Below are 16,885 nucleotides of genomic sequence, written 5' to 3' on the forward strand. Positions count from 1 at the left end.
TGATAACCAAAGAACAGGCTGAACATTTTAGAATACACAAGAAGACACCAGCCTGTCCATGGGCAAAAATGGAAATCACAACCTTATACCTAGTCTCTCTGTTTGATTTGTATGATTCTTGATTCACAAATACTGGAGCCTGTCACAACTAGAATGTTACCCGCAGTGCAGGAGAAGAACATTTAAGTTGTGTGTAATAAAAACATTTGTCTTGCTGACCTGCTAAAATGATAATCCTTGAAATACTGATTTTCCTCATTTCCCTCATATTTCACAGTTTATAGATGCCTGAAATAGTAATGCCATATGTAATTCTCTTTCTAGCCAAGCCTACTTAAAATGCTAGTTCAAAAGTAATAAGTGCAATATTTTTTCTAATCAGGTCCCCTTGGAATGAAATCATGGAAAAAATGTTCCTGCCAGTTCATGCTGATTACCTGTGTGTCTTATTATTCTAAACCCTATCTGACAGCCACACAGTCATAACTGCCTTTCAACAAGAACTGCCACTGAATCTTTTAAAAATAGTTTTATTTCAATTTCTAGCTAGTCCTAGCTTAAACAGCACATATAATTGCCTAATAAGCAGTTCATAAGAAGAACATCATTTCAAAGTAAAATGTTGGACCTATCCGATCTTTGACAGTAACAGAAATTAGAGATGCCTTTTAAGTTCTCTACTGCAAGTTATTCTGTAACAGAGGAATCAGCAACCTGGAAACTCATTAGAATACTGATTAAACTTTCAAATTATGTATGGAACTTAAAAAAACAAAAACAAAAAAAAACAAGTTAATATTAAGCAACTACTGAACTTAAAATGTAAAATCTGTCAACTGTTTCAGAAGTAGTAGTAGGCTCTAAAAAAAATTAAAAAACACAATAGATTTTCTATGTGGACAAGGAAAACATTCTACACTACTGGAAACCATTGTTGTTTCATTGTGGCATACAATATCTGTACAAATGTACAACAGACCACATACAGGGTTTAATTTTTTCTGATCTCCTGTGTAATAAAGGTCACATTGCTTAATCCATGTATTTTTAAATTTAGCTTGATTATGTGTGCCTGACTAACTCCCAGTTTCAAAAAGCCACATTATCTTGAAGACTCCAAGGAGATGATGGTCCAGACAAAGTCGTGTGAGGCCTTTGAGGTTCTTTGGGATATCGCAGATTGACTTGAGTCACCAGTGTCAGAATATCCCACCTCCGTTGCTTTGTCCACATGTGTGTCTGACTCTGTACATATGGAACAGATCCTCCTGGTCCTTCACTCCCCTCTGGACTTTTGCCCTGTGTGGATTCCTCAAATAATTAACTGTTGAAGTCCAAAGCCTGAAACAGAGATAATGGCTAAGGAAGCCTCCCCTTACTTTTCCTTTGTGAATGGTGGAGGTGCTGAGTAGTCTAGGTAATGCGTTTCTTGCCAATGTGAATCATTCTAGGATGAATAAAAAATTTTGGCAGGTATCAAGAGATTCAAAGTGGCTAGAAGATAGGTAAACTACCAACATGAGCATTTCTTGAACATCCAGGAGTGCTTTCTGTGTCTGGAATACAGTAAAGCAGGTTAATACAGGGGATACACTATAAGGAGGCAGTAGAATCAGTTGAGATTTTTAATGAGAATGCTTTTGTGTTGAAAAAAGTTCAGTTCTGGAAATTGTTACATTTTGTCAGAATGCCCAAATGTACAAACATAAAAAGAAAGAAAATAATTAAACCCCAGTGATGTTCATAAGGTCAAATGCACTGAAACATCTCTATCCATTATAGTATATATATTTTTTTTTTTAATGATACCATTACAAATTGGATTCTAAGATTTCTTTTACATGAATCAAATGGGAGACTCTCAGCCTCATTTTAAATGAATTGTGACGTTAAGATGCTGCAAATGTTTCATGAGATTACTCTTAATTAAAAAAAAAAATCAAGAAACTGTAGATGTAGAGAACACGTGTCATACAAACTGAAATGAAATTGCATAATCAAAAAATAGAATACATTAGTTACTACAGGAAATACTTCCAAAGAAGAAATTTCCTTCTCCCATCAGCTCCAGATAGAACTGTTTGTGTTTTCACTGTCAGAAAATGAGAAAGCAATTTTGTCTATGAGAATGAAGATTTAAAAAAAAAACCAACCCTAATAAACTAAAATTGTGAACTATAAAGTCATAAATCAAATAAAAGAAAAGTTTCAGAAGCAATCAAATAATAATCTATTTTCTTCTATAGATCTGTCTGTAGATATGTCTGTGAAATATTCCTTTAACTTGCTTTTTCTCGTGATTTTGTGAAAGTATGGTATTTTCAGTTCCTCAACAAAATTCTTATTAGTTAAAGCATTAATCATTGGTTAATTGTAATTACTTGGCCTGTGGAAAATTTGGGAATGGAATTAGACTGTGACTACAAGTCAAATAAAGTTTGCTTTTACTATTGATTTAAACATTTTTGAGACAGATGTTCAATATGGTTTGCTTAGCATTTTTTTTGTAATGCTTAGTTAATGTGCTGAATAATAATTGAACTCAGTCTTTACACAAATATTTGTATCACACGTAAGTTACCTTGTAATCATCAATATTCTTAATAGTAGACGATGCATATATTGCTCTTCCAATATACCTGCAAAAAATTACAAACCAAGATATTTTTGAACTTCTATACATTTTATTTTTTAATTGCATGTACCTGACAATGTTAAAAACTATTTAAAGCCTTCAGTATACACTTTGAGCACTTTTAAACATTTTCAGTGTCACTCTCCAATGTCCTGTTCTTAATCTCACAAAATTTTAGTTATGCTCAGAGGACCAGATCCTCAAGAGGCTTTCAGTGTGGCAAAGCCCCAGCTGAGGATGCGGCTGTGTCTGCATATGATGTTGGATTTTCTTTAGTCATCCAGGGCAAGACTCTGAAAGGTAATATCCAGTGCTTAACTTTTCCATCCTTGAAGTCAGCGTCTTTTTCTTTTTTTCCTCCTTGTTTTCTTATCATCTTTAGTGTTGATGACTTTAGCACTGAGTTTTTCACTAAATTTGTTGGGAACTGGATGAGGTTACTTTCAGAGCGAGTCAATCTCCTCCCCTGTGTCCTTCCTTCTACACCACAGGGCTCCTGTTCAGCAAAAGGCTCCCACGGTTTACTCTATCACTGGTAGATCATCTGTAGTGCAAGAAGGTCATGAGCACCTGAAGAAACAGATTTGTGTCTTGCAAGGAGTTGGCTTTTTAACTGAATTACATCAGTGGTTCATCTCTTGCTATGCCGGAGTCTTCAAGGGAAAAGACGTCAGTCTGCCTTACTGAGAGACACAAATCAGTGCAAGTCACCAGGGAATGCAAGTGGGAAGAAATTGTAACTGAATGGTGGAGATGGTGTCTAAGAATGTGTTTCACTATGTCTTTCTCCCTCATCCACCAGCCTATTTCACAAAACATGGGGGAAGTACTTATTACTCAACACCTCTGTTGACATGGGATGAAATTACCCCAGTGGGTCTAAGAGTGTGTCCACTTGGAAAAACAAAGCAGCAGATGTGGATGTATATTTACTAAATGTATCATGATTTGAGCTGGCAAAGTTACACACACTTTCCAGGGGAAACTGGAATCCTCAAAAAGGTTAATTGACTTTCACATGTAACAGAAAACTGAAATGTGTTACTTTTTAAAACTGAGAAGTTTGAGATATTGGTTCTTCCATTTTCTCCTTCATTCCTTTTTTGTTGTTGCTGGTTTTTTAAAATATATTTATAAAAGGAGGAGGGAGAGAAATCAAGCTGAGGAAGGGAGAAATTGAAAAAGAAGAATTAAATCATGGATCAAAAGACTTCAGCCTTCATGGTAAAACTTTGCCAAAGAAAATATTTTTTTGCAAACCTTTAAAATGGCCCTTTCCTGTCATATCATAAGGTAATACATATATATATATATATATTTACAGCAAATAAGTAATTCATTAATATTTAAAGTTACTATGAAAATTTTTCATGGGCTTTTGAACCAATTACACATTTCCATTTCCAGTGCTAGATTATTTCACTTTCCTAAATTCTATTTTTCTAAACTTAAGTCTGAATAATAACAGCCTTAGTTTCTCTTTTCCATTCAGATTTCAAATATAAAGTTAATGACATTTTATTATGACATATTACTTATTCATGCAGTTTGAATCTCTTGTAAAATACTTACCTTGAAAGAGGTATGTGAAAATATTCTCAAATGTGGGAAAAACATATTTATTTAGAATAATTTGTTTTATTTTAAATCCAATACTGAATTGATGCTGCTTCTTCAGTTCCCACCATGACCGACCATGACAATACTTATCTAAGATAGCTACATCTATTATTATGCAGCAAAAAAGTAGAAGGTGTTATTTTTCTCCAACACTTTTAGCTAACTTTTTCCACATTTCCAGTGAAAGCTAAGGTAATAATTTATTGTTTAGCAGAAAATTGCAAGAATTCCACGGTGTGTCATCTGTGTTGGTTGGGTTGCATGTGAAAACCGACGTACAGCTCATCTCTTTCCCACTCTTTTTAACCCACTTTCTTCTCAGGTTTAAGATTTGGGTACTTTTTGAATAACAAGATAGGTAACAAAATTAAAATATTTTGACACATTAAAATTTTTAGGCTCTTCATCTCTGAGCTGTGACAGCAGGAGCAGGCAAATAAAACGGGCTGAATTCCTGGCTTCACTCTCAACTCCACCTTCACCAGAAACCTCTGCTGGCCATTGAGCTCAAGTCATATTTCCATTCCTTACACTGAAGAACCAGCATTTACAGCAACACCAAAAGACTGCATGCTTTTTCTTATCTTTCCTCCTTTTTTTAATACAATGATAATACAGTGATAATGACACAATCATAATAATAATAATGATAATACAGCGATACAATAAAACTCATTAACAAGTATGCAAAGTCCTTCTGATACTCAAAAAATTCTCTATGTTATCCGAATCCCCAAGGAGGGGCTCAAATTCAAGTTGTGGTCCAAAATTCATCAAGCCATTCAGGCCTTTACATGTGAAGAAACACTCTTGTCATGAATAATACATCAATAAATAAAAATGTGTTGCCTTTCTCATAACCCTTTCCTACAAAAAGGGTAGTAATCGTGAGTCAGTTCTTACTTACAAACATTTTTACATACACAAACTAAGACAAAAATTCAAAGTAAAAACTTGAAGAGCGGATGAATACAGAGCAGCAGAAGTCAAGAGTTGTAATATAATTATAAAGGGCAATATCAGCAAAACATTGCGTTGACCTCTCTACATTTGGTCATGATATAATTAATCCGGTACAAATCCTTTTGTAAAAGAAATAACTAGTCAGATAATTTTAATGAGTTTTAAATTGCATGTTATACTTCACATTCTCTAAATTTAAATATTGGCAATAATTCCTCCACCGAAATATTTTCTTCTATTATAATTTCAATAACTATAGTGTGTGTAAGCCAAGATATGTCTTAGTAGAAGCAAAGAAACTTTGGATAATATATCATTAACCTTAGACCATATTTTAATCTTCGTTTCTAAAGGTTTCCCTTTCTGTACAGTTTGTTCATTACACATTGCCCGCTTACAACAAGCACATTCAGCAAACATTATTTATTGGAGTTCCTTTGTAGGCTAATGGCTGCCTGGGTTTCCTGTTGTTTTGTGAAGGACAAATCAAGGAGGCAGATTCCACTGAAAATAAATGGTCGATGCCCAGGTTTGCACTCTATTTCTTTAAACATAGTAGGAACATCCTTCAGAGCTGCAAGGACACGAGGTAAAGTGTCCCAAAAGGAGACTAATTCATGCTCTGACCTTTTATACCAGTTTGGTTACAGCATGTGTTCAATTACCCAACTTAAAAAAAAAAATAAAATTAAGAAAACAAGTATAATCCATAGCAATATCTCGATGCCTCTGATTCTTGATTGTTTTTCTGTTATATAATATCTGAATTTTCTGCCCGCTCCTTAAGTCCCCATCTTCATAAACCTGGAAATAAAAAATAACTCCTTATTTGAAAGAAGGAGGAGATTCTTTACATCAAAGGGCAAACAGAAAACAGTGTATTTCTATCTTGGTAAATGAGGTCATCTTGTTATTACTCCACTGCTTTTTTCTTTCTTTCCCTGGATACTAAAGTCTGAACCCATATTATCTGTACTTCCTTTTCTGAGGAACTGTAAAGGCAACTTTTGTGTACATCATAACGTTTTTAATAACCACAGGGGTTTACATTTTTTAGTTTCTAGGCAAATGTAGCACTTCCTTTTCATTAAAAGAATATATTGTTCTTTTTCCAGTATTTCCTTGTGTTATTTAATTGCATTGTACATTCCATTTCTCAGATGTGTGAAAGTGGCAAAGCCACATGCATCATAACAAAATTTAATGAGTTTTTTCATTATACCCAAGGGATGTTGTCATAAACATTAGCTACATGCTAAGAACAACGTATTAAAAATATCTCCTTATTTTGGTGTATTTGGTCATTGAATGATTACTATAGCTGCTGGATCTGTGGAGGACATCCACAGGTCTTATTTAACATTCAAAGTGTTCACCAATTTTCAGAATCCAAACTGCTATAACAGGCTTTTTCGTGATGTCACTGATGTCAGTCTGAGTTCTGCTGATGGGTCAATGGTACCACGTTCACGTCTGTCAATTCGTGTGACATTGGGAAAGTTTAAGTTTCATCAATACCATCAATCATCAATACCATGCAGTAACAGAAAGACTTTTCAAGGAGTCCTTATCCTGCAAGATTTTGTTGCAAAAGAAACACAAAATCTTAATCAAATCCAAGACCAATGAGATATCATCTCAAGAATTATTCTTCTGACTAAAAAAAGTATGAAGAAGTGGCAGTAATATTTGTTACAATAATACCATTTCCTCCATAACTAAGAAAACATGAATCACTTTTATTTATGAAATAAATTATTGTATTTTTTCCAAAATTCTATCGTTAGTCTTTTTAAAGAATGGCTGAAGACTGAACAGAATTACAATACTCTTCTGTCAGGAAAAGAAAGATTAGATTACACCTCATATTTTATGTGAAGAAAATTGTGGCTATTTTGGCCATAAATATAGCCTGTAGGAAAAAAAAATACTGAATTTGGATTGCCAGTGCAATGTGATTATACCAGAGTAATATAATAATAAACACAGATATGATAGGTGCTTTCAAAGAAGTAGAGATATGTAACATGATACAGTACACTCTGTAGATGAAACATTCCCTCCTAATATATATCCTGCATAACAATTTCAGTATTATAAAAGGTGGGTGAGTTTCTTATTACTGATTTCACTGTCTCAGATGGTTGGAGGTCAGCATACATTTACACTGGACAAACTACAAATCCCAGTAGTCATAAGTACACTGTCTCAGACTTTTTTTCTTCATAGAGAATAGTAATCCTTGGTGCTTAGCAATTTCTTTTATTGTCCTTCATATTACATACAATCTTTTGGTGTGAAAGCCCTTAAGAGAAACAAAATCAATAGGACACTATGAAACTGTAATAGGAGTCCACAGAAATCACTCTAAGAACCATCAGATATAATAGAAAGTGATAATTTCTCCTTGGGTTTTTCTTTCTAGGGCACAGAATTTAATAATTATTTTTAAAAAGGTAAAAAGCTTGTTTGCTTTTTCCTAGTAGATTGTCTTATATCCTACAAGGGCTGATGGAGGAAAGCAATCGCTGCAGCTCTGAACGGAGCCTTGAAGTGTAAATGCAGAGGAAAAGCTCAGCCCTCAGAGGAGGAATTCCCTCCTGAAGGACTCATTGAAGACGACTCTTCCAGAGTGTCCATCACACTTCAAAAGGGGAAATGATATCAAAATGATGGGAAAGACTAGAATGTTGAGGGGTTTATTTCTCCAGGTAGTTTGAGATCGTCGGGTGTTATATTTCCAAAGCAAGTTCTGAAAGTGCTATGCTGCCTCAAGCCCTTTCAGAGAATAAGCAGATGATACAGCTTCTTCATGGGGCCACCAGTGCTTCTCTATTTATTCCTTGGAAGGAAATCCCAGAGAAAAGTGGTTTAGGTTTTTCCACAATTTTTTTTTTTTGCATGTTTTCAGTATCAGACTGTATAATTCTATCACCATTTGAAAGCTTTAGCTGTGTAAGGTTCCTTCTGTAATGGCACATACCGATGAGCTGATGACTCACAAAATACACAACACTAACAACACTAAGAGCACCAGAAAGTTATTCTTATTTAATTTCTATGTTTACTGATACTCTTAAAACCTTTCAAGAAATGTGAGTGATGATGGCAGTGTAGGTCCTGATCCAGCCTTACCTACAATCAGTAAGAACCTAGACTTTGATTCATTTAATCCTGATTTAGCTAGATAATAAAGCCAGTGCTGAATTTTAAGTGTACAAATAGCTCTATTAAATCTGATGAGCTTAACATTATGTACACAAATCCCTTTCCAGATTGGGGTATATGTTAATCTATAAAACACAGATATAACTTCTCCAATAAGCTTCCTGTTCACTACTAATAAATTCACAATGGGAAGACTTGGAATGAGTACTTAGAAAATTATATTCAAAGATAAGTAAAAGCTTCAGTGATCTGCTGGGTTAGAGACTGGAATATTCACTGTCAGCTATCATACTTTTGAAACCTGTAACTACGGTTTAACTTCTGGTATCTCATGGAGGTATTTTGAATCACTATCTGCAGATAACTGTCTTTCACATAGAGCGTACTCTGGCTCCCAGCTTTGGATTGCTAAAATATCTAAGTTCAATGCTTAGAGAATCTGAAATACATGGTGAATCCATTCTCAGTCAACAGCAAATCATCGTGTCAAACCCCACACTCTTTCACCTTGGTACAAATGTATTTAACTGAGTGGAGTTAAGACCCATTTGCACTACATCTCTATTTGGTTCTGTATTAATTCTGAAATCACTTGTGGAGTTATACACAGTAACAGTAGAACCTTTTTTTGTGTGTGTGGCAATATAGCTCTTTTTTTGTTGCTAAATACCTAAACTGATCTAGACCGAAATCTGAGCTGATTCATAGCAAAGGTAATACCAAGCACATTAGGGTTCTATTTTTCCTCAGAAACACGAGTCAGCCCATATATTCATCAGAGTGTTTTAGTGTACCTTTTAAATTTTCATCATTCTCTTTGCTCCATTAATAGAACTATTTGCATGAAAGAAAGAACAAATTGTCTTCTAACTGGTCTATTACAAGGTACATTAATGAATATAGGGGAACTTTATTAGTACTTTTATGGTGTACTTGTTCACTTGAGATTGTCATTGGTGTTATTGTTATAATGGGTTGCTTCACAGACATCTTAAAGTGCTTTTAGGTACAACAGTCTATTAGAAAACAACATTTCATTGTAAAACAAGTATTTTCAAAGCAGCATTTACAACCAGTCATTTGATGGCAACTGATACTTGGGCATCTGAAATGTATTTACCAAGCTAGGCGCTTCAAATTCCATATGATTTTGTCCCTGCAAAGTGACTTTAAAAACAAAACAAAACCATTTGTATAATAAATTTTGAAGAGTAGAATATTAACTTAATGTTTTAACACATTAACTAAATGATATCCTGTAAAACAACTTTACTATAAAATACTGCATTAAAGTAAATGCAAGACTGAATATTATACATGAGCATATTCAACTTAGATGCTCACTACGAGTAAGCTTCCATGGACACCTTGGAGAAACGGGCTTGACTAAACATGGGAAAATTACACTTTACATTAAGGAGGAAAATGACCTTCTAGCACAAGTCATATATTTTTTTTAAGGTTGGCCATCACTATTGAATATTTAAAATGAAAAGGCAAATTTGAATGCATTGTTACTCATTACAGTTGTTATCCACAGATCAGCAAAGGCTATGGGCCACCATGGGACGGGCTGGATGTAAATGTTATATACAGAACATAAAAATGTATTAATTCCATAGCAATTTCTCACAGTGTCCCAAAGCATCATCATAATAATTTCTTCTATTAGAAATAATTTTAGCCATTTCCTGATAAGGACAGTAAACTCTTTGTGCTTCAATAAAGTATTACATAGAAGGTAAATATTATAAAAACAAAATATTTACTTTGCAAATAAAAAGAGAAATTTGTTGTTGCTCACATGACTATTCTTTATATTTCCATGTTATAAAGGCCATTTATATGTGAATTATACATACAGGTACGTACTACATACTGGATAAAGCTGCAGTCATTTCATAAACAGTCCAAAATAAAGGGAACTGAAGTCAAAATCTTAAACTGATACTAAAGAGAGATAGTTTAAGGGGATTATATATATATTTATATATATGTATATATATAAAAGTATATATATATATATAAAACAATGTATTATTCACAATTCACATGTGACCTTTCTGTATTTAAAATGCCACAATATCACTTTCCAATTACTTATGTTACACTTATCACTACCAAAGTAATCCGAATATATATTTTTCACAAATCACCACCTAAAACTCTAAATACTTTGTCCTCTTCTTTGTATCTGGAAGAAATACAGAAAGACTCATCTGTTGAAAAGGTGAAAAGACTTAACAAGATTATGTCCTGCACTTTATCTTGTTTAAAACAATGAACTGCCAGTGGAGGCAGGAAGATCTGGAACCACTTTGTTCAGTGGGAGTTACCAGTGACAGTGCTGGGATTGTGATAAATATTTACAAATGTGCTTGGTACAGATACCTTTGACATGACCTATTTCACTCCATATTCATAATCTGTTCGTTCATAATAATTTATCAAATTGTGTGGTTTTTATTAAGTACTGTTTGTGAAAAAGGTTTGAAGAAAAAAATCTGGTAAAAGGGTTTAAATATCTTAGTAGTACAATGAGGTTGAATTTAGCATTAATGTTTATATTCATGAAAATCATTATTGCCTGAGCATTTTTATACTGCTTTTTTTCCAAGTTGGTAACATAGGCTGACATACCATGATGCATTTTTTATTAAGTGTTTGATTATTCAGTTTGATTTCCTGAAGGCTTTAGTATCTAATTTACCGAGAAGGGAGGGGATCAGCTTAAACTTTGTGCAGAAAAATTGGAATGACACATCTTATGCAAACCTGTTGTGGTTTGGCATGACTATACGAGACCAGTCTTGGGGAGGCTATAGAAATAATCTCACTTCGTGATAAGAGCCAGCCTGGCAAAGCATGTCAGGTGACAAGGAATATTTTAAAAATAATGAAAACTTTATGTAAAATCCTCAAAATTCAGAAAGTGGGAAAGAAGATATACTGCCACTAGATTTAGCCTCCCTTTTGGTGTTATTTTGCAACAACTACACTGCAAAGACTGAAATGTCTCCTAGTTGTAATGATGTAATTTTCTATTGCAGGGCTCGGCACCGTTCTACTGACATTTTCCAAGTTGGACAGAGGACTATGAATTAGCCCAATTTTACAACAGGTGAAATTGATCTAACTAACCCTTCTCTGATGCTGTTTAATATTTCTTTTAAAGGATTTTCCACCTTCTCAGGATTTATGAAGAGAAAATTTAGTCTAAGTGCTAGTGCCTAATGTTTCGCACTCTACTGCACCATACAGCACTGTAGACTGAATATAATTTAAATGTTGCTTAACATCATATTAAAATTTAAATGCAAAAACTATTACAATGAAGTGCAGAACTGCCATTGAAAGATTCCTCCAGAAGTTAAGAGAAAGGTTATACAAAGGCAACAGCAGAAGCAAACCTTTAGATTCTGTGACTAAATCTTGAATAATGTCCACAAATTATGATATTCACTATCAGAAATGCAGAGACATCTTCCACTCAATTATTTTCTATCATTCACAGTATGGGTAAAATTCAACTTATCCAATTTTGTGTTTGAGGTGAGTAGCCCATACACTGGGGGAGATGCAGCTAACTGCAGTGTCTGTTCTTTATATTAAATTTTAAATATCAGGTATACTTGTTTTGATAGATAAACTTCTGTTTTTGATCGAGCTACTTAGAGTATCAAAGTGGAATGAACATTTCAAGAAGTGTATGTGTAAGAAAAAACAATACAATACAAAAGCCAACCTATCTGTATTCCAGTAGAAGGGTTCTATGGGGTTTTGAGTTCAAGTAACTTTTGTGCAAAGTAGCCAGAAATGAAGGTAAATCACATCAACATAGATTGCTCTCTGTATTTAGCTCAGAGTTTTATAATACTGATAGAAATACTTTCACAGGTTATTTTGAAACACAAAGCACAGCAAACAGGGACAGTAAGATAGAAAGACCCAAGCAATTTTTTTTCAGTTATTAAGCCTCTGACGTTCATAAATCACCAGGAAAGCTGACCAGATATTCTGAAGCCCATCCAATTTATCACTGAACTGATAGGTTATACTTTCTAAACTTCTTGTTCACTCTGATCATTATACTAATTTGAAATGGCAAGATAAATGCCTATATTGATTTCATTAAGACAGTCTTTTCTGCCATTAGAAGCACCGTTGAATTTTTTCTCCCTTCAGGTTTAGGCACCAGCTCAGGAAAGCATCTGTGCATAAGAGTTGAACACATACTTACTTTACTCTAAGTTTGAGCATCTACTGAAAGCATTAAAGCATTTGAATAATGCACTTAAATGCCTTCTGCTTAGAAACCCCAATATCAGCAATTTTTATAGAAAGCTATCGATTGCAGCTGGCCTTGTTGTCACCCAGGGCTCCTGGCTAGGGTCAGCTCCCTCTTGCCTCATGAAAACACACATAATTTATTAAAAATGTATTTTTATTAGCTTCAATATTTTTCTTCATGCTATAGACTAAGATGCACTTGTAAAACAGAAGCTATATTTTGCAAAACAGAAAAATAATTGGAAAAATCCTAAACCTGATATCAACTAAATGAATAGAATTTGTTGCTTTTGTGAAATCCACTGGTTTGTTGCATTTCACAAACACAGCAGAGCCTCTCCACCAGGCTTAATGGATGGCATATGCCAGAAGCTATACATTAGAATAAATGGTGCTCCAAATGTTCTTTGTCTTAATTATACAGCTGTTCAAAGAATATATGGCATTTATAGAGATGTGACTTGTCAAAAGTTAGAAATGATGCCTCTTGGCAGGCTGGCACACTCAGATGACACGTCAATCTACAGCGTACACCCATCTAAACATCACCATAAATAGCTGAGGGAAAGGGGAAATCTTTGCTGTTTACCAAGGGGTAAAGTTCATTTAGATAATATTCTTGATTCGCGTTGTTCTTCTTTCTGAGCTCTGCATTCTCTTTTTTTTTTTACACCGTTCCTCTGGGATTCAGAGAGCCAACTGCTCCCAGTAAAATTCCTCAGCTAAGGAAAGGACTGCTCCAACAGTTCACCACTGAATTGGTGATAGCCCTCATTTTGATGTAACACTCTCTCTGCTTTTCCTGACTGAGCTCTTGAGTCAAAGTCATCACTATATCTTCAGAGTTTTGGTTTTTTTCATAGTTGACTATGACTCCTGTCATTAAAATATTAAGGAAGAATGCTCAGCATCCATCCAGTAGTGTTTCTAAGAGCCCTCTTGCCTTCCATTAGTAATGAAGAGATTGGAGCAAGTCTGACTAGGCTTTTGAAGAAGAAACTACGGGAAAACGTGTCACAAGAGGGTTTAAATTGTTTATTTATAACCCAGGACTATCAGCCAAGAACCTGATTTTCATTGTGCTAGGAATTACACTGACACAAAATTAACGATAGTTTTCCTACACAGAACTTTAAAGGTGGTTGGAAAAAATGAGTGTAATGTCTTTAAATAGTATTTAAGCATTTTTTCTGTGAGCTGATAGTTCGTTAATCATTCTGCTTTCCTAGGAAAATTCTTCAGCAAAAGCTTAATTTTAATATATTTGACTTGATTGGAATTAAGCTTGTACGTAATTACTTGAATCAGGTCCTATTAAATAGCTCTACAAACATTGATAAACTGTGTAATCTTGCTACGAAAGAAGTGTGATCATGGAAAACACACCAACAAATGAGAGTCAACATTACACTGAAGCAAATACATTGGCTGTCCAGGTATCAGCTGCTCTCTAAACAGTGGTCCATCTAAAAGAGTCAGTATTTGAAAGACAGTGTCATTTAGTAAGTAAAGAGACAGCCCAAATACATTAATCTCAAAGGACTACAACCAGTACAAATGGAAACAAACTTTCTACCTCTTTTCTAAATTAAACAATTAACTCTAATATTCATATCCTCAGAGACATTCCAGTTGAGCTAGCATGTCTAATTTATAATCAATGATTAACAGAAGATGCAACTAATTTGTCTTTGTTATTTGATTTTGTCACAGTCAAATTTACTCAGTAAAATGGATTGAAACAATGTTCAAAAGACCAGTAAGCATTGAATTAGAAATCTGGTAGGTGGCTTCCTTGTAGACTAGCATTAAACATGTAATACAGGACAATATCTCTTGCTTTAAGTAGTTTTAACAAATTGATTTTGACCCATGAGCTTAATAAAGTCTGTTAAGTAGGCCCAGCATTTCTGTTAAGTTAAATGGAGGCTTAATATTTAATTATTTTAATTGTCTGATAAATTTGAAATTGAGAAAGTAACAGCCCTGCAAATCTTAAAATATATTTTCAGCCCTGTGTGTCATTAAGCATTACTCTAGTGATTTTACTGCATTCAAGAGGTTACAAAGTCAAGCCCAGCCACCCCTGATTGAATGAGAATTGCACATTAGTTGAAGAAAAATAGTTTCCCAGGGGTTAAAGTACCAGTCCAAGCAAGCCAAGACACATTTGCAGGAATATTTAGAGTGGCAATTAGGCAGCAGAAGAACTAACAAAGATGGGCAGCCTTAATTATGACAAAATACATTGCACTGAAGTCAGTTGCAGTCATTCTTATAGTAAAGGACAGGAAATGTTAGTAGTTTATGTGTGAAGAACTATCACTTTCACAGTCATCTTCTATGCTAAATATAGAGATGTAAACATTAAAAGAAGAGGCAGCTGCAGCAGAATTACTGTTAACCACATCAAAGCTGCATGTACCCGCTCAGGTCTCCCGATTCCCACTGATACACCATCTCTGCAGCAAGCTCCAGTCTGCTCCCACTTCTTTTTTTTGTGCTTAAGAGCTTTTTTTAAACAAACTTACCCTGATGTACATCAGTAAGTCATGCTATCACTACGTCCTGCATCCCACATCCTTTGGTACCCGATTTGTGGCACCCACCCCCAAGGGGTCCTGCTGAGCCGTGTCAGCAAATACCTGTATAGTTACAAAGCAAGAAGGTGCAAAGAATGGGGAAATACTGGGAGGCAGAAGTAAAGATGCACCTAAATCTTCAGATAGCATTATCTGGGTATTTAAATACAGCTCAAGTATTAAGTTTTTTAACAATCTGATTTCTGAGCAGCACCACTGGATTCAGTAAGTCAGTGATAATTGAGACTCTGATATTTCCTAGAAAGAGCTCTGAGAGAACAAAAAACAAACAAACAAACAAAGTCTTAACAAGGATCAGGAATGAACAGAAAAATGACTTTGCTATGGAATGTTGTATGGGATTTTTGTATGGAATTTTGTATGAAATTTTCAGAATGTAATAGTTTGGAAGGCATTACTTTAGGAAGAAAAGTATTCCTTTCATGGGAAATAGCCTGTGCAAAGATGTAGTTGTAGAGAGGAAGATTAACAGGACACCAAAGAGGAGGAATGTTATGACGTGCTGGGATACACCATACATGCTGTACAATGTACATCTGCATATTTCCAGAAATTATATGTCCAATACAACAGAATAACTCAAATATTCTTACTGTGGAACATCCTAATCACAAAGAATTATTTATTCAGTTCACTGCCTCATTGTATTAGTTCCTCCTTCAGACCAGTTGGTACGTTGCTTTTCTCAAGCAGCTTTCTCTCTTCTGTGAAGTATCTATCCTACAACCGGATATTTTCCAGGGAGATTTTTTTCAAAGTGGTTTGAACTGAAATAATGTATAATTTATGGTCTCTTAGCAAAATCAGTATATATATAATATCTTAATTTTCCATAACAATTCAGTGAGAACATAAGATGACTCAACTACAGTTATTATGTCCAATCTCTTCAAGTAATTATTTTACTAAAGAAAAAAGTGAAGTATTTCTGAAAGTGCTGTCTTCAAAGAATGCTGCACTGGACATATAAGAACAGATACTAATCAGCAGCAGTAAAATAGAAAGGACAAAAAGCAATACAGTCAGTATGCTGAGAAGTCATCCACGTTAAAATCAATACTGTGATTAATGCTGAAACACAGGAGATCAGAATCCATCATGTAATATTTTTCCTGTCTGTACCGTTATTTTTATTGCTTTAACTTTGCTATACTGATCCGCTTTACCTCTGAATAATTGCTGGAAACCAGCTCAAGCCCTTTCATGAGAAAGAAAGTGATACTGAGGTTCATGCTTGGTGGAGTAGAAAGAGGAGGAAAAGGGAAAACAAAGTGAAAGGAAATCTGTGCTATTTTTTATTTCTCAGATGAACTTTGTAGAATAAACTAAACCATGCAATATGGTAGATATTTCCTGCTGAAATTGCTGCAAAAGTCTCTGAAGGGTTTCTGAGGGGAATTTAGTCCCTCCCTGCTGCAGACACCATCACTCCGGTGACCCTGGACCTCCCTGGTGAAGTGGTCACAGTATTTCTGCCCTTTCCCTTGCACTGGTCTTTTCTGGATTTATTTTCCACTGCAGGAAGAATCACATCCTCAATGTCTATCCCATGAAAAGCAAATACTGCAAACTATGATAAATCCGTTTAGAATTTTAACAGAAACAA

This window comes from Columba livia, chromosome 7, assembly GCF_036013475.1.
Source record: "Columba livia isolate bColLiv1 breed racing homer chromosome 7, bColLiv1.pat.W.v2, whole genome shotgun sequence".
Classification (NCBI taxonomy): Eukaryota; Metazoa; Chordata; class Aves; order Columbiformes; family Columbidae; genus Columba; species Columba livia.